We start from the raw sequence: 13,210 nt of genomic DNA, 5'->3' as shown, positions 1-13,210 counted from the left end.
CTTAAGAGCAAGATTTATTTTACTTCTCTTTTTCTGTAAACTAGGACCTTAGCACAGTGCTTAGCATATAGTAAACACTTAAAAAAATGCCTTTTTTGTCCACTTATTCATTCATTCTTTGCACTGCACTTCTGGTGATGCAGCCTAAGGTCTTTTTCTAGTAGACTTTTCATTATCACAGTTAATTGAATAAAACCAATAAAATAAAACCAATAAAAATAGTTGGTTTGGTCAATATATCTGTGCTATTTCATAGCTACCAAATAGATTATTAAAAACATTGAAAGCTCAGTATCTAAGTGCCTACCCCTTCCTAAGTGTATAAGTTGATCTTTAAAATGTAAGTGTAGAGACATAAGGAGAACTTGGGTTTAGAGTCAATATATTGTTATTGCCATTACATCATTTCAGTCAGGTCTGACTCTTCATCCATGGAGTTTTCTTGGCAAAGATATTGGAGTAGTTTGCCATTTCCTTCTCCTGTGACAAATGGAGGTTAAGTGACTTAGCCAAGGTCACAGGTAGGAAATTTCTGAGGCTGGATTTGAACTCAGGTCTTCCTGACTCCAAGCCCAGCACTCTATCCACTGTACCACCTCACCGCCCCAGTATAAAGCCAGTATACCTTGGTTCAAATCCCAGCCTTGCCAATTGACCTAAAATTAAGGAATTGTACAAATTCACTTTCAGCTCTAGGGAAAGACCTATAATCTCATGACTTTACATTTTCCCATTATAAATTTCATTTTATCAAATCTAGACTACTATTCTAGCCAGTCAAGTTTTTGGTGGATCATGCCAGAAGTTTTCCACTGTTAGCTATTCCTCCTAGTTCTGTATCATCTGTCCCATCCCCCAGTAAAATGTAAGCTTTCTAATGGCAGAGACAATGTTATTTTTGACTTGGGTCCACGTTATAAAGCACAGTGCCTTAAATATAATAAGTATTTTTAATAAGTGTTTGTTGAATAAAATCTGCAGATCTGATAAGCATTCCAGATATGTCTTCATTCCAAGTAATTGATGTTGAAGAGACCCAGACCTAGGACAGTGCACTGTGGCACTCCACAATTGATTGCCCTCCAGGATGACATCAGTCCATTAATTTGCATTTTTTTTTTGGTCTAGTCATTCAACCAGCTGAAGCTGGTTTTATACCACACTAATTTGTTATTCTGTGGCTATTTATACTTTCCATCTTTTCCATAAAGATTTCTTGAGAGATTTTTGGAATGTACCTTGCTGAACTATGCATATTATATCTGTGGCATTTCCCTGATCTCCTAATCACTCCATAAAAGTGGAAATGAAATTAGTACAGCATTACTTGTTCCTGATGAAGTCATGCTGGTTCACAAGAATCACTTTCTGCAAATACTCAATACCCATTCTTTTACAGAGGCGTTCTTGAATTTTGCCAGGAATCAAAGTCAAGTTCCACTGGCCCATAGTTTCCAGAATCCACCTTCACTTTTATTTTTTTAAAAGTGTAATACTTGTCCATTTCTTGTCCTTTAGGACTGTCCTCCATGATTTTACAAAGGAAAACATTAGTAACCCAGCTATCACATTTAAAAGTTCCCTAGAATACAGATTATCTAAGCCTACCTTGAATTCACTGAGGGCTGCTAAGTACTCTGTTATTATTCATTCATTTTTCAGTCGTGTTCTACTCTTCAAAACTTCATTTGGGGTTTTCTTAGCAAAGATTCTAGAGTGGTTTGGCATTTTCTTTTCCAGTTCATTTTACAAATGAGGAAACTGAGGCAAACAGGGTTAAGTGACTTGCCCAGGCTCACACAACTAGTAAATGTCTGGGGTCAGATTTGAACCCAGCAAAATGAGCCTTCTTGACTCCCAGTCCAGCACTCTATTCACTGTGCTACCCTAGCTTCCCTTAGATACTCTATTACCATATTTTAAATTTGGATTTCAAATCCCTATTAACACTTTTAGGAGGTTTCCTCCTTTCTAGTCTAAAAGTAATTCACTTTAAGAGAGAAATCAGATGCAAAATAGGCTTTGAGTTCTGCTTTCTTTCCCATCTACTTCACACGGAGGTGATTTCCCTTTTAGCTTCCTCTTAACCCCAGATAGTTTTAAAAAGCCCTGTTTATTAACCTTATTAATCTCATCTTCAGTTTTCTGCCCCTGCTTCCATGTTGTAAACGTCTCTTTAATATCTAAGTTGGTTGGTATGTTTCCCTGTGCATTCATGCAAATCTCTTTACCACTATCACTAGAATAAATTGTGCTTGTCATCAGAATTTCATTCTTGAATTTAACTTTCCCTGGAAAATCTTAGACAATGAGATCCCACCTAGCCTTTTTCTGAACCCTTTGAAATCCACTCTCCCAAATTCCAGGTTTCATAGGAAACCATACTGGGCATTATTCTCTTATTGATTATTAAATGTGGTCACTTCCCAATATCTTTACTTTGGACATTTCTTGCTCTGTGTGAGTCAGAATCATATCCAAAATAACTTCTTTCATCCACATTCCAAAGGATGACATTATCAGAACTGAGAATCAAGAATACCTCAGCTGCATAGATAAGAATGTTTCCATGATGTCAATTACTTTGATTTCAGCATTTCTAATTAGTTTGCCTGAAGGCTTTATCACTGAAAAATGAAACATGGCCATTTTATGTTGGAATCAGTGATTAATGTGGGAGTAGAAGTAGGATATAGAGAGGCAGGATGTAGAAAGAGGCATGAATAGAGGGCTAACCTTGGAGTAGAAAGACCTGGGTTCAAGTCCAGCCCAGTCCAACACACGCAGGGCACATTTACAGGTCTGCTCCCAGACAACTCTAAAAGAGTAAGTTGTGGTAAGCAGCTAATCTAGATTGTTGGAGGACATCTCCACACCAAGTCAATTATATGAAATTATACACACACACACACACACACACACACACACACACACACATATACCATCCCCCTCACCTTATTTGTCATTTAGGGGATTAGACAGAGAATTTTATTTGAAAACATCCTATCCCCTGCACTACTGCTCAAGACAGGTCTTTCTCCCTTGAATAAAAAAAGTTAAATCCATACAAACACTAACTTCTTTAAAACAGGGGTTTTACTTCATTTCTAACTTAAAATAACCGTACTTTTGCATACTTTACAAGTTTAATAGTAAATATACAATTCAACAAGCATTTATTAAGTACTTCCTGTGGCTAGGCACTGGATTAGATAGAGTTTCTATAAGATGCCAGTCCTTCTTTCCTATAGTTTATGGCCTAGTAAAGGGATAAGACATACATAGATATGTCTCTCGCCACATATTCCCCACTTTCTCCATAACTACAGGAGAAGGAAGAGAAGTCAAGATTGGCTGTTAATTGGGAGAGTCAGAGCAGAAGTGATAGGATGCAGTAGCAAGACAGAAGTGATGACTGAGTCAAGGAAAGGGAGATGCCAGGGCAGAATGGCTCAGAATGGGCCAGCTGTTGAGTTCACCTTCCTTGAATTGAATTTGCTGAGCTAACCCAAAAGGAAGTGTGTCAGAAGACCCTCTTAGCAACAGGGCAGCAAAGAAAAAAGTGCTATACCCAAGAGCTTCAGAGTATATTTACCTCTGCATCCCATGCCTCATTCCTTAATGAGAAAATGAGTTGTCTTGGGTCCAGAATTCCAACATCTTCACCTAACTGGCCCTTCTGAATGACATGAGTAGAACATCAACTGGGACTATGTTTTATTGTCCATACTCCTTTGTCTACTTATAGGACAAGTAGCTGTAGATGAGTAAACAAATCAAACAGTTCCTTTCCTAGCTACCAAACATTCAAATTATGCTTCAGAGAGAGCAACTCCAGTGGACTGGCCACATTGTTTGAATGCGAAGTGTACACTTAATGGAGTTATGGAGAACTCACATGGGGCAGGCGATCATGGTGGTTCAGAAGAGGTATCAGAAGGACACTCTCAAGAACTTTGGAATTGATTGTATGACATAGGAGACACTGGCACAGGACAGCTCAGCATGACATGCCCACATCAGAAAAGGTGTTGTGCTCTATGAGCAAATTAGAATTGAAACAGCTCAAAGGAAATGTAGGATGTGCAGATTTAGAGTATCCACCCCAAATGTTCACACAGACTGTCTGTGCCCAATATGTGGTAGAGCATTCCAAGCTTGTATCGGTCTGATGAGCCATAGTCGAACACATTGAAACTTGACTCTATCATAGTGATGTCATTTTGGTCCTCTTTGAGAACGAAGGACAGCAACTGCTATGGACTATTGGGGTAGGACCTGAAATAGATTGTGGGCTTACAGCTATATGGTATGTGTTTTATTGTTATTTGTCCATTTTCAAAGAAGACCAATGTCATCACAAGGTGGCTATCTTGACTTGTGTGTAAGTTGTATTTAAGGGAGGCAGAGCTGTGTAAAGTTGTCAGCCTCACTCTCTTCCAGAGTCATCTAAGTCTAGTGGCAGGCAAAATCACTCTGACTAGTGATGGCCCAGGATGCAATGGATGACCTTCACATCTTCAATGTGTTACCAAGCTGTAGCTCTCCATAATGGCTACTCCAGCCACCTTTATGGTCTTTGGAACAAATTGTTCTCATCTTCCTATTCTACTGGGGGGAGTCTTCATATGCTTGGGGTAAAAATAGCTAACTCACCAATAGGTTTGAGACTTGTCAGTTACTCTAAACCTGCGTTAGCCTGTCTGTCCAGGTTTCCCGGGGTGTGGCCATTGAGCAAGCTACATCTTCTTAGAGCCACAAGGTGAGAATTGGGTGAATGAGGTGGACACCAAAAGTGGATGAGTATCTCTGAAAAGGACTCAGTAAGCCTTCATACCAGAGGTGTTCATCCTCCTTAAACAGAAAGAAGTGGGCTACGGTGGATAGAGAGCTGACCTCTAGGCTAGGAAGACCTGCCTTCACATGGACTGGTTATGTGATCCTAGGCAAACTACTCTCTCAATGCTCTTGGCAATTACCCAAGTCAATGAGTTCCAGAGAAGACACTTACACTGACAGAGGAAATTTCCTCATATGAGAGTTCTTTATATAATTGAAATCACAGATCCTGTTCTTATCCCTAGGTATTATTCATTGCTTTTGCTTTTCCTAAGCCAAAAGTAGAACTAGAATGGTGCATATAGTTGATGATGTTCTGTTGTAATTTCATTATGCCAAAATCATATGGCTAGGGTTCAGTGAAACATAACAAATGCAAGGATATGGAGCGGATTGTGCCTACACTGCACCATCTAAACTCATGAGACAGTGTGGCCATTCCAAGAGAAGAAGCTAGATTGAGGATAGGCTGTTTATTCTCTCAGAACCACGGAGAACTCAACATTTCCATAACACTTATGGCTAGGGATATGCTGGTGAATGTTTAACTGGATCTCTAGGAGGAAAACATACCCCAACATACTTTTGAGTTTAATTTGCATTACAAACATTTTCTCCAACACTTTCTTAAGTCTATATGTTCAACAAAATAGCAAGCAGACCCTGATTGCAGCATTTGCTGATTCCCAAAATGTGAATACACTAAAAATTTAACAAGTGGCTCCACAAGCAGGTGGCGGGGGTGGAAGGATGGCATGGTGATTTAGAGTACAATCAAGAGAAAACAAACTGGTGAGATAGCAAGATAGACTGTCAGATGTACATTGGCCTACTGTTTTGATATGTGTGAATGGTAATGATTCAATTGCCTCTGAACCAATTCTGGTTTTTATAGAGAAACTTCCCAATGGAACTTCCCATCCCTCTCAGAGAAGCAGTCAGAACCACCCTCCTTGAAATATTGGAGGTGGCATCAGGTTTGGCACCATGCCAATCATAATGTGGCAATGTCATTGCAAATCTGAGAGATCTGCAGCTTTGAGACCGTTAGCTGGAGACACTAAAAATGATTTTATTTTAATTTAAAACTGATTTTCCTGGTTTTTCAATGTTTCTATTATTATGTCATAGGGGTTTCACTGTTTAATATATCTAGTCTAATCCATAGTTTATTACACCAAGCAATCCACAGGACATGCAAATGGATTCATAGAGTAGATTTTTCATATTATGTTAATAAGAAAGTAATAGCAAATTTCACTTTTTCCAAGCCATGATATTGTAGGAATAATGCTAGACTTGGATTCAAGTTTCCACTCTGAAACTAATTGCATGACCCTGGATAAGCTATTTCATAAAGCAACATTTCCTTTTGTGGGTGTTCTTTATATCAATTGAGTCAGAGGTCCCACCAGAATCTAACTAATTCACTCAAGTTCTGTTCTGGTTTTTATATTTCTTGTTTATCAGTGCAGGTTCTTGGCCTACCCATCTGGCATCTCTTCCTCTCACTACATGAGCAACCCACTTCCTTTTCCAGCTCTGCATGGCTTCAGTGATGCCTTGTATACTGTTGTTCAATCATTTCTCAGTCATCTCTGACTTTTCATGACCCCATTTGGAGCTTTCTTGGCAAAGACACTGGAGTGGTTTTCTTTTTCCTTTGGCTTATTTTACAGATGAGGAAACTGAGGCAAGCAAGGTGTAGCACCAATGAGATATTCACAGCGCCTATTGTGATTATGAATATGCCAGTGCCAAATTGGTTTGAATGGCAACCAAGATATTATAAAAGTTGAAAAGAATCTCATTACTCTAGCACAAATTCCTCTTCAATTTTTCCATTTGGATTCCCCAGGATGTAGACTAATGCCCAATCTATGACAGAGATGGAATTAATTTTCTAACCCCGAGTCAAAGAGACTGAAATTCAGAACTGTACTGACAGACCAAATCTTGAACCCAGAAAAAGAAAAAGAAGGTGAAATGACATACTTAATTCATTTTAGCTTGAGAACTAGTGAGGGGAGATGTTTTTTGGTTGCCCAGTTAAATAAGGCTATGGCTGTGTTGCCACTACAAGTGAAAGAGGGAAAAGGTTGCCTAGCAGCTTCATTCCAACACACGGCAGCAGATAGCAGCAGAGGACCTGAAGAATCTGAAAACCAGCAGATGGTAGCAGAGAGCAACTCAGCCAATATAGCCTCAAAGGTATACTGCAATAATGGAGAGAGATGTCCAGCAAAGAGCAGCCTAGCAAAGACAATAGAGCATCACAGAACTGCAGCTCAGTAAAACCAGATCACTAAATGGCATCAAGAGTACATGGTTTTGAGTGATTTGGCTTTGAACCCCAACCACAGGAGGCCCACAAGGCTACCTAAATTTTCATCCAACTTAAAGTATCAAGTTAAAGTATCAAGGTACGTGCTAACCCTGTCTGGAGGATTTTGTCAAGTTTTTAATAGAATTTCTCTCTGTATTCTATATGATAGATGATGGTACATAAGTAGAAATTATCTTTATAGCTGTTTATTTGCACTCATCATGAGTAAAATAATCAAGGTTCCCTGAGATTTCACCAATTGCTCTATTTTTTTCTCCAAATAGAACCTGTGAACCATTCTTCCATTTAATGGAAGCTTCTTTATAAATGAATGAGTACAGCATTTATTAAGTACTTACTATATACAAAGGACTGTGCTAAGTTCTGGGGATGTATATAGAGAAGTAAGAGAGCCCCTGCTCTCAAGGCACTCACATTCTAATGGGGGAGATAACACATATGAAAGGTTTCAGCTCCAAATCAGATGGAAATATCCCGTGGTCCTTAGGATGCTAAGCAAAGAAAATGCTAGTACTTTTCTCTTTTATGTGTTCTTCTTTCATTTATAGTAGAAAATATCAATGTAGATATGGTTCATTTCCTCCAGTAATATATTAACTTGCTCATTAGACAAGGATTGATCATGCATTAAGAATATCAAAATTAAACTAATATTTGTAGGTGGGCTAAAATCAATGGAATTCTTATTATCTTCTGTCCCCTTTCTCCTTACTCTCCCATTGTAATTGTGAAAACAAAGCCATAGAGAGCCATTTTGTTTTTCATTTGTTTCATAGGACACCATAACCAAAAAAAATTCACTAACTAACAGCCAGCTTACCTTCCTTGACTAGGCTGGTCCAACTTGCCTCACTTGGCTAGGTTGAGCTTTAGAAGCAACCACATTCTGCCTCTGAGCCCACACATGACAGAAGTTGCCAAAGCTTGAGTTCTACAGGCATAGCATTCAAGACATTCAAGTGATCTCCCTGCAACAATTGTGCTACAAGTTGCCAGGAATTGAAATAATTCATAAAACCAAAAACAGAAATAAAAATAAGCAATTGCAATCTAATCCCCAGAGCCCTAACTAGATTCTTTACCCTCAGTATTTGTTGTTTGTTGCTGAGTCATTTCAGTCATGTCTGACTGTGTGCCATTTGAGGTTTTCCTGGCAGAGATATTGGAGTATTTTGCCATTTCCTTCTCCAGCTCATTTTATAGATGAGAAACTGAGGTAAACAAAGTTAAGTGACTTGCCCAGGGTCACCCTGTATCTGAGGCCAGATTTGAGGATGTGGTCAGTGTTTAGGACTCAGTATTTAGTACAATTTAAAGAGCTTAAATTCTTTACATATAAGTAAGTAAATAGACAAATTTATATATTTAGCAGGAACATACTTAATTTGTTTATATATTTTAGCAAAAATATATATCAAATATATTCCTGCTATCTTTTGGAGGGGTTGAGGAGTTATAGACCTTTCAGTAGTAATTTAATTATCTGTAGTAATGAGTGTTATCTTTGCATCTCAGGTGAATGAATGAATAAAAAAAAAGTATTTGCCCAGCACTATGATAGAAGTCACCAGGGGTCTCATATATGGCTTTTCAGGCAGACCTCTATTAACAATTAAAAAGGTGGAAGCCATTAAAAATGTATAGTGGTACTGATGCTACCTCTAATGAGCTGATTTATATTAACCTGTGGAGACCACAGCCAAAGTCATTCCCAAAAACCATTCTCCACCTCTTTACCCATGCCAGCCCTGACCTTCTGACCACTGACTTTACGATCAGAATCCTTTGCTCCAAATTCTGATTTTATTGCTTACTACGAATGTGACTCTGTACATGTCACTTATCCTCTCTGGATCTCAGATTCCTCTGCTAAAAATGAACTTCAAAATCCTTTCTAACTCTAAATATATGAGCCTATGATTCTCCTTTGGAAAACATTCAACTCTTTCCCTAGGGTTATATCCCTGATCCTTGTAGCCATCAATGTCCTACTTTTAGTAGTCTTAGCAACTGCTTTTGCCCATGATTGATGATTAGAAAAACAACTGCTGACCAACTTCTCTTAAGTTGAACAGACTTCTCCTTATCTCATCCTCTTCTTCAGTAGTTAACCTGTGCTGGATTAGGTTTTATTTGAAGAAATCAGGGTTGTTGTTGATCCTTTGAATGCTGACCCATGTGTGAGAGTATATGGGTAGGTAATAGACCATCTGGCCCTCATCTTAGCTTAGATCAATAAGAAGAGGTTATGTGACCAGGGATTCCAGTAACTCAGTAATAATGGTATATAATTACTCAGCTCTCTGTTATTGAGTTTTGAATACACTAGACAAATTGAAAGTCTGAGAAGCAAAAAGCTTCTTTTTTCATTCATTTTATTTTTGAGAAGGATAAAATTATATGAGGTTCATAGTCCATGCCTTATACAAATGCAAAGTTTACCATAGCTGTGATTGAAATACTGATTACACTCTCCTTTTTTTTTCAAAATCAAGAAAGGGGAGGGGTGAATAGGAGCTTATTAATTTTCTGGGTTTTTCTCTTGGAAATGAACATGCTGGCACAATTTTAATTGGGTTTTAGTTGTTGTTGTTGTTTTAATTCTCACAGCGATGGCTTGGCTGTGCCTTTGGGGACTACAGAGAGAAACCAGCATCTGGTGTTTGAGGATTCTAGGGATTTGCACCATATTTTTGTGTAATAACTATACAGTAAATAAACAGAATGAATAATTAAGTGAATAATGAGTTTCTCAAAAAAGATGTCTCTTCTAAAGATATCGATAGAAAATCTCACGTGTTCCACACTCCCACTTGGTGTTTCTACTGTGTGCCGATGGTGTGTCATTCCCCCCATGGAAATTAGTGAGAACATTTTCCAGGCAGAAACCAAGAGTGCCATTAATCAAGATACAAATGAGATACCTCGCTCCTTTTAATTTTTCTTGAAAAGGCAAGGATATCAGGTTTGGGCATTAAAAAAAAAAACTATCCTCATCCTCTTCCCCTAGATGTATAGTTCCTTCATTTAAATGGTTATACATTTGAATTTCATTGTTTCTACAGAAAGGGTGCTGAATTTGGAATCATGCTAACTGAATTCAAATCCTGACTCTGATACATTTGAAATCATGCGAACTGAGTTCAAATCTTGGAGTTATTACACAGAAGTACCTATGTGACCTTGGGCAAGTCACTTAATTCTGGGCCTCAGATTCCTCAACTGTAAAATGAGAAAGTTGAACAAGGTAGCATCTGAGGCCTTTTCCAGTTCTAAATATTTAACACTGACCTAATGACCTGCTAAGAGCCATGTTAGCTGACTAATACTGGTCATCCCCTTCATCACTGGTCTCTAAGCATTTTTTTTATTGTGTACCATGATCAGAAAAAAAAGAAAACCTCTAACATACACACTATGGTATGTTAGGTAGAACATAGGTAGAAATGATAAGATACACACGTACAATTACATTATTCTATCATACATTATACATACACAAAAACAAAAATTTTAAAGGATGAAGTAAAAATTAAATGAATAATATTTTAAATAATTTTCATTTTATTTACATTTTTGCTTTCAAAAAAGTATTATTCATTATATCATAGAGCAATATGATTGAGTATACTGTCTTCTTTTTAAAATCTTAGTTGAACATTTTATGATTGCCATAATTCAAAAGTTTGGTTCTAAGATCAGTTTATTTCAATAGTTGGATGTAATAGATGTCATAGCTTTAAAAAATAGATACATCACAAAGATATGTAGATCCAAGTGGAAAGAGTACATAGATGGCTTGATTAATTAAATCATGAAATTCATTTTTCAATCTCATCCACCAGTTACACAAATGCTTTTTTGAAATTTGTCTTTTCATCTTCCTTAATGTCAATCAATAATTACTACAAACTAACCAGGCGAGATTTTTAATATTTAACAAATGGATTTAAAATCCAGGGAAACTATCTTCAGAAGTTTTAAAGAGATTAGAAAATTATCTCCAACTTTTTTAGAGTGAACAAATATGAATATTTTAGGCATATATCATGTAGTTTTAGGTAATAAAATCTTGGAATAATAGAAACATTTCCTAACGTCCAGTTTCAAAATTCTCTCTCCATGTAGCACTAGCTGGTTTTAAAAAGCACTTACTTTCTTACTCATTGTTAAAATCTCACCTTCACCTTACAGAGACAGATTAAGTTTGTATGTATGTGTACATGTGTGTGTTTAATATCTATAAGGTTTATATCTATAATATTTCTGTTAATAACCATTTTCATTGCAGAAAACGTACATTTGTATAATTTTTAAAGAAACACATAATATCTTTACATTTAACAGTTCTAAGTACTTTGCTCTGAAATCATCATTTTTTAAATCTGATAATGTGGCTATCAAAGAGTTTGTACCAAGAGTAGAAGTATTGGCTTTGCCATTTTCTTGATTTTAAATTGTGTTTGTATTATTTGCATTGTCATCAGTTTCTTTGAAGGAGTCTTTTTGAAGTCAATTGTCCATTTTGTGTGTGTAAAACTGGATAATATCATCTATAATCCCACTTAATCAAGAGCAGGTCAGCTAAAGTCCAGCAAACAAATGAGGATGCCACTCATCCTCACTCACTCATCCCTCAGGATACCTCAGTATACCTCAGGTACTACTCATAATGTGACCAACTGACATAGAGAATAAGTAAAGTATCAATCTGTATAATAAATGTAGATCATTATCATAGCATTAGTATAATTTTTATATATATATATATATATATATATACATATATATATATATATATATATATATATAGTATTAGTATATATATATATATATATATATATATAGTATTAGTATAACACCCCACTGAAATACTCCCTCCAACTGGCTCTCAACACTTGTGGATTGGGTCCCCAGAAGGGTGACTACTACTGTCTAGTTTAGGGGTAACTGCATGGATAGATATTCTTACTACTGAAATTTCTGAGCCCCCACCATTGTGCTTCCCATTATAAATCAGGACTAAAACTAGTTAGCATTTAGCAAAGGTATTTACTAAGATGATATAGGAAGAGCAGTTGGTATAAAACATCTCAAAAAACCTGGGCTGCATTCTCTCACATACTCCCCAGCTGACTCTTGGGACTTGCCCTAAATTGTCCTCATACTTCACAATTAGGGAAGAAAAAAGAAAGATCTTCAAGAACCCAGTGACTTGTCTTTATATAATCCCTGACATATCCGTTCTTAGAACTCAGCAGCCACTTAAGAAGACCCATCATCACACAGTACAGTCCCCTGCACATGGCTAGAAGTAGGCTCCCCCAAGCTCCTACATGATAAAATGGAATCAGGCAGGGACTTAAGTAAGATTTAATTTTTTTCTTATTTTTTTTCCAGATTAAAAACTAAATGGAAATAAAAGTGCTAATAGTTTCTTCCCACATCCCAGTGAATCATTATGCATGTCCCACTTTAGAGTCCACTACCTGAGATGACCTCTGAGTTCCCCTCTAACTCTTAACTGAGTAATACTATACTGACCGGAAGTTTTGTTTATATAAGCAGCCTTCATTTTTTAGACAACTAGGTGGTATAGTGGATAGAGCTCTAGAGCTGAAGTCAGGAAGATCTGAGTTCAAATCCAGCCTCAGACACTTTCTAGCTGTGTGACCCTAAGTTAAGCAAGTCACTTAGCCTTTATTTGCCTCAGTTTCCTCATCCATAAAATGGGGATAATAATAGCTCCTACCTCCTAGGTTTGTTGTGAGGATAAAACAAGATAATAATTGTAAAGTACTTAGCACAATCCCTGACACTGTGCTTACTATAGTAAGAGCTATATAAGTGCTACTATTATTATATTAAGTTTGGCTTATATAAACAGCCCCCATTTTTAGACAGCTAAATGGTACGGTGGATAAAGTACTGGGCCTAGGGTCAGGAAGACCTGAATTCAAATTCATCCTCAACTGTTTGTCCCTGTACAAGTTATTAAACCCCCACGTCAGTTTCCTCAGCTGT

This window comes from Notamacropus eugenii, chromosome 7 (assembly GCF_028372415.1).
Source record: "Notamacropus eugenii isolate mMacEug1 chromosome 7, mMacEug1.pri_v2, whole genome shotgun sequence".
NCBI lineage: Eukaryota > Metazoa > Chordata > Mammalia > Diprotodontia > Macropodidae > Notamacropus > Notamacropus eugenii.
This window is presented reverse-complemented; position numbering follows the sequence as displayed.